This window comes from Lactuca virosa, chromosome 1 (genome assembly GCF_052849685.1).
Source record: "Lactuca virosa cultivar CGN04683 chromosome 1, Lactuca_virosa_CGN04683_v6, whole genome shotgun sequence".
In the NCBI taxonomy this organism is placed as follows: Eukaryota; Viridiplantae; Streptophyta; class Magnoliopsida; order Asterales; family Asteraceae; genus Lactuca; species Lactuca virosa.
The window spans coordinates 189,507,922-189,514,583 of NC_136426.1; the positions used below are offsets into that span (position 1 = coordinate 189,507,922).

Sequence of the window (6,662 nt, forward strand, 5' to 3'; positions counted from 1 at the left end):
AATTGTATGTTGGAAATTTTCATTACAATAAGAAAGAAGATCAACTTCACAAGGATTCTTAATCTTTTTTTTTCATAAAATAACCAACAAGTATTAATTAGAAATTTCAAATATCATAATAAATGTAAAAGGTGATCTTTTTAAATGTGTTTATTATAATCTAGCTTTTTAAACAAATATGTTATAAAAAATTTGATTCTCCAAAAACATTCTCTAAGATCATAGAAAAGTTTTCTACTAAAGATGGATCTCCATCTGTCATATTATCCAAGTTTCATGCATGATGAATTCTATGGACAGTGATGCAAATGACATAAATTCTTCCAAATTTACCCCTAGACAGAGGACAAGTAGTTTACATCATTGTTAAGATGCTAGACTCGAGTAATTGGTCATCCGGTAAGCCTAATTAGACGTGATCAAGAGATTAACAATGTATCACTTACCTATTGGAATAGCATAAAGGACACGTGTATTGTATTAAGTGGAATGAAAAGGGTGATTACCTTCTTACTGGAAGCAAAGATGAATATGCAATTGCATGGGAAAAGAAAGATTATGGAAGTCAACAATTCAAATTCCATTCAGGTTTTATTTTTATTTTATTTTATTTCTCTAGTGTTTAATTGCGTAATTGGCCTTGGCTGGCGTGTAATTTGATGTATATAGGTCCTATTATATTTGTTCTTTTACAAGCATTATTTATCTTTTTTTTCCTGTATTGTACTTAAATTGAAATACTAAAATAATGATAATTTATATTTGTTCAGATTTGGAGTATGAAACAGGAGAAACACATTCATGATGTACGAATTTAGCCTCTATTGAAGCCCGAATATTACCTCCTCCCAGGGTAAATGTGTGAATTTATTTATTTATTTATTTTATCTTGATAACCAACATTTATTGAGTATTTGATGTATTTCCATCTTTTTTTTTCTTTTTTTAGCTTAAATACCATGACACAGGACGTGAAAGGGATTGTCTGCCTCAAGTTGGCCAAAGGAAGATGATGAACAAGGTAACTAACTGTTTTTTTCAGTGTTTAAATTTGTTTCATTCTAATGACCTTTATTTTTGACAGAAAATGGTCAATGGTGGAATAGTCGCCAGCTGGATTTGCATAAATTTCGCACGAAATGTTCAAGATAATATTGCTAAAGCTTTCTGTCAAGAGCTTGCACAGATATGCAATACCTCTGGCATGGTATTGTCTGAAAAATAAAACTTGTTTGTTTTTTTTTTGTATATCTATATATTTTTTAATAAATGTTTTGTTTTTGCAGGCATTTAATCCTGAGCCTGTGCTTCCTGCATTTACTGGTCGTCCTTATCAGGTTGAGAGAGTCCTGAAAGCACGTTTCCATGATGCAATAACTAAACCTTAACCTCACAAAAAAGAACTTGATTTGCTTGTTGTCATTCTCCCAGATAACAAGGGCTCACTTTATGGTATCTAATTTAAACCAAAAATCTATTATAATTGTTTGTTATTATCAATTAAAGTAAATTGCATTTTTGGTCTCTTAACATACTTTTTTTTTGCAATATTGGTCCTTATCGATATTTTGTAATGTTTGTGGTCTATTTTCAAAGTAAAATGACTTTGGTCCTTGGTTTGAAACATCCCAAAAATACAGTCCAAAAATTTCGTTTTAAATTTATTAAATAAACCATAAATACCATCATCATGTAAGCAATATAAAACATATATCTCTAAAAACATCACATCAAATGTCAAAGTATCAAAATATCATCTCGAATATCAAAGTAAAGTATCCCAAGCTATAAACTGTAGTGTGTGCCATGCGATCATCCCGAGCCCTTCCCATTGCTTGAAAAAGTACCTGAAACCAAAACTGAAAACTGTAAGCACGAAGCTTAGTGAGCTCCCCCAAACAACCACATACCTACAACAACGCATAATAGCATATATTGGGCCTTGCCCACTGCATCGGGCCCCGCCCGACATCGGACGAATCCGGCATCGGGCCCCGCCCGACATCGGACTGAATTCCGACATCGGGCCCCGCCCGGCATTGGACTGAAGTCCGGTATACATATATCATACCAACAAGCACATAACACATAAACATATAACATATAAACATATAAAGCTTCCTCGGGCTTGCTCTGGCATCGGACCAAAGTCTGGAACACATAACACATGACATATAAGCTAAATCATCATCGGGCTTGCCCCGATATCGAACCAAAGTCCGGAACATACAAGCTGCGTCGGGCTTGCCCCAGCATCAGACCGAAGTCCGGAACATATAAGCTGCGTCGGGCTATCCCCGGCATCGGACCTAAGTCTAGCATACACTAACATACATGAACGGGACGACATTGGTGCCTTCGACCCGCTCCTACTGGAGGAAAACTCACCTCTAAAACTGGATGCTGATCGTGTGCGTGAGGAATCTCTGATGGCTGCTTCCACGACTCCCCGACTAACTCTATACAACAATACTTAGTCAGAAAACTAAAAATCCGTCTAAGGGTAAAATAACCATTTTACGCCTGGTCAAAGTCAATACTATGGTCAAAGTCAACATTCTGGGTTGACCAACTGGCCGAGTCAACCTTTCAACTCGCCGAGTTTTATAACTCAGAAATCCTGGAATCGCGACTCAACTCGCCGAGTTGTTCCTCCGACTCGTCGAGTCCTATCGAGTTGCTTATAGTAGTGACTTGGCGAGTCAACTCGTCGAGTCCCTCCTCAGAATCGTCGAGTTCTACCATACACCGGAACGAGACAACAGGACCTGACTCGTCGAGTTCACTCATGGACTCGACGAGTCCTTCTGTCTGTTTGGCCATCTTAACAGATTAAGCCCTTTCTCTCTAGATCTAAACCCCATACTTCGATTGTTCACTGAAATGATTTTTCTAAGGGTAAAGTTTCCAACTTTACACGTTGATAACCCTTTTTGAAGGTTTTAGCTAAACCCTAATTCCTTTAGGACATAGATCTTGTCCAAACAACCTTAGTATCCCAAACCAAAACATGAAAACCTAGATCCAGGGCCTAGATCCCAGTTAATCACGTAAAGTGTCGAGCTTGCTTCCATGCATGGCCTCTTTGGGGCTGAAAAGGCCATAACAACATCCTTATGGTTTGCATGAGACTCAAATGGCATAAAGTTTGCACCTTTATGCCTCTACAACCCTTAATGACTCCAGATCTGAAAGTATAATCAACTTGGGACATCCATGACTCATAAATCATGCTACTTGGACAAAAATCCCATAAAAGTGACCACAAAGAGATCTAAGAAACTATCAGGCAAGTTGACAGCTTGATTACCAGAAAGTGATGAGAATGGAATGAATTCCCTGGATCTATAACCTTCTCCTTGAACCTTCAAGCTTCTTCTTCTTCTTCTTCTTCTTCTAAGCTTCAAGAATACACAAACCACTCAAAAATGGCTCACACACTCCCAAAATGCTCTAGTGTTTCATGGATTAGGGTTTAGGACAAGGAGGCTGTAAATGAGGCCAAGGGGTGGGGATTAGGATGCTTAAATAGGGTGCAAAACCCCGAAATTAGGGTTTCACCCTGGCCTAGCTACTCGCCGAGTCAGGGACCTCGACTCGCCGAGTCGGTAGCTCAAACCCCGCACATATTCTGCTCTCTACTCGACGAGTTAGGGCCACCAGCTCGTCGAGTCCTTCTTTCAAAATGAATAAATAATTATATTAAATACATACCAGGGAACCAGGCATTACAATTCTCCCCCCGGGTAGTGCTCCCTCATTTCCACCTCGGGCTCCCATGTCCACTTCGAACCCTTACGGTGCTGCCACTGCACCTTCACTAGCTCAACCCTCTTGTTCCTTAGCTCCTTCGTCTTGCGATCTAGAATCGCCACCGGTCTCTTAATGTAATTCAGGCTGTCATCAACCTGAATATCTTCTAAGGGCACAATTGTCGTGTCATCCACCAGGCACTTCCGTAGCTGGGAAACATGGAAAGTGATGTGGATCTGGCTGAGCTCTACGGTAAGATCCAATCGATATGCTACCTTGCCTACCTGGGCAATGATTCTGAAGGGGCTGATATACTTGGGGCCCAACTTTCCCCGCTTCCACAACTGGATGACACCCTTCCAGGGTGACACCTTCAGGAGGAACATGTCGCCCTCCCGAAACTCCATATTCGATTGCCGCTTGTCGGCGTAGCTCTTTTGCCGACTCTGAGCAGTCTAAAGCATGCTCCGGACCTGCTGGATCCGCTCTGTGGTCTTCAGTACTACTTCAGTACTACCCATGACCCTCTGACCGACCTCACCCCAACAGATTTGGGTCCTACACTTCCTCTCATAGAGCATCTCGAAGGGAGGTCGGCCTATGCTGGCGTGGTAGCTGTTGTTATACGAAAATTACGCTAACGGAAGATACGTATCCCAACTGCCACCGAAATCCAAAACTCATGCACGAAGCATGTCCTCGAGAGTCTGAATCGTCCTCTCGCTCTGTCTGTCAGTCTGGGGGTGGAAATTGGTGCTGAAGTGGAGACGAGTACCCATCTCGACGTGAAACCGTTTCCAAAATCTGGAAGTAAAACAGACATCTCGATCTGACACCACCGAGACAGGCACTCCATGTCGTGCCACCACCTCTCGCACATAAATCTCGACCATCTTCTCAACCGATATGCTCTCCTGTATCAGGATAAAGTGAGCGCTCTTGGTCAACCCATCCACGATGACCCATACTGAATCAACCCCACGTGCGGTCCTCGGAAGCTTAGTGATAAAATCCATAGTAATGTCCTCCCATTTCCACACGGGGATGTCTAACGGCTGCATCTTGACATGAGGCCTCTGGTGCTCTGCCTTGACCTTCCTGTAGGTCAGGCATCTCTCTACATACCAGGCTACATTCCGCTTCATGCAGGGCCACCAGTAATCGGCTCGAAGATCTCTGTACATCTTCGTCGTTCCGGGATGGAAGGAGAACATGGACTTGTGGGCCTCATCCATCAATATCTGTCGTACTCTGCACCAGTATGGTACCCAGACCCTCCCATGCAGGGTCAACAATCCACGACTGTCGTAATCAAAGGAGGCCACCTGGCCTATGATCCGCTCGCACTTACGACGTTCCTCCTTTAGGCCCTCAACCTGCGCCTCTCGGATCTGCTCCAGTAATGGAGTAATCACTGTCATCCTCAGACAGATGTCTCGAATCGGGGCCGCTACCGCCTTGAGACTCAGGGTGTCGGCCACTACGTTGGCCTTGCCCGGGTGGTAAAGGATCTCACAATCGTAATCCTTCACCATATCTAACCACCAACGCTGCCTCATGTTCTGATTCGGCTGGTCCATACTCTTGTGGTCAGTATAAATGGTACAATGGACCCCGTAGAGGTAATGCCGCCAAATCTTGAGGGCGAACACCACCGCCCCCAGCTCTAAATCGTGCTTTGGATAGTTAGCCTCGTGAGGCTTCAGCTGCCTCGAAGCATAAGCTATCACATGACCCCGCTACATCAAAATTGCTCCGATGCCTATGATTGAAGAGTCACAGTAAACTACGAAGTCCTCATCTCCCTTCGGCATGGTTAGAATCGGTGCCTCACATAACCGCTGCCTGAGGGTCTCGAAGGTCGCCTGCTGCTCAGGCCCCCAGCGGAAAACCACCGACTTCTTTGGTCAGTCGGGTCAAAGGAACTGCAATCTTGGGGAAGTCCTGAATAAATCTCCGGTAATAACCCGCTAGACCCAGGAAACTCTGAATCTTAGTTGGAGACCTCGGTATCTCCCATTGCATCACGGCCTTTGTATTGGCCGGATCGACCAGAATACCCTTCTGGTTGACAACATGCCCTAGAAACTACACCTCGCGCAACCAGAACTCACACTTGGAGAACTTCGCAAAAAGTCTCTCCCTCCTCAGCGTCTCCAACACCTCCCTCATGTGTTCCTCATGTTGCTCCTGAGTCTTGGAGTAAACCAAGATGTCATCAATGAAGACTATTACAGACCGACCCAGCATCAGTCTGCACACCTGGTTCATGAGGTCCATGAATGCGGATGGGGAATTGGTGAGCCCAAACGGCATCACCACAAACTCATAATGACCATAGCGAGTCCTGAAAGCTGTCTTTTGTACATCATCGTCCCTAACTCGCATCTGGTGATACCCTGACCGTAGATCAATCTTGGAGAACCAAGATGCTCCCTGAAGCTGTTCAAACAATTCATATATCCTCGGAAGTGGGTAACGCTTCTTCACTGTTACCTTGTTCAGCTCCCGGTAGTCTATACACATGCAATGTGACCCGTCCTTCTTCTTCACAAACAGGATCGGGGCTCCCCATGGCGAACTGCTCGGCCTGATTAAACCCTTGTCTAGCTGCTCTTGCAGCTGTGTAGACAACTCCTGCATCTCGGGAAGAGCCAACCGATATGGTGCCTTGGCTATCGGAGCCACACCAGGAACCAAGTCAATCCTAAACTCAACCTGTCTCTCAGGAGGTATCCCAGGTAAATCCTCCGGGAATACGTCCGGGTACTCTCGCACCATCGGTACATCATCAACTGTCGCCTTACCCTTATCCCGGGTATCCATGACATAAGAGATGTATGATGTGCAACCCTACTGAAGGTAGCGCCTCGCCCTCGCTGCTGAACTGAACACCGGTCCACCTTATG

At 44.1% G+C, this 6,662-nt stretch overlaps 1 long non-coding RNA gene across 1 annotated transcript; it reads left to right on the forward strand.

Moving 5' to 3' along the window:
* Window positions 1–810: 810 nt before the first annotated feature.
* On the forward strand, window positions 811–1,020 carry LOC145107788 (uncharacterized). The gene is made up of 2 exons (XR_013707969.1): window positions 811–853; window positions 950–1,020. It is a non-coding gene; the product is annotated as an uncharacterized LOC145107788 (long non-coding RNA).
* Window positions 1,021–6,662: the final 5,642 nt, after the last annotated feature.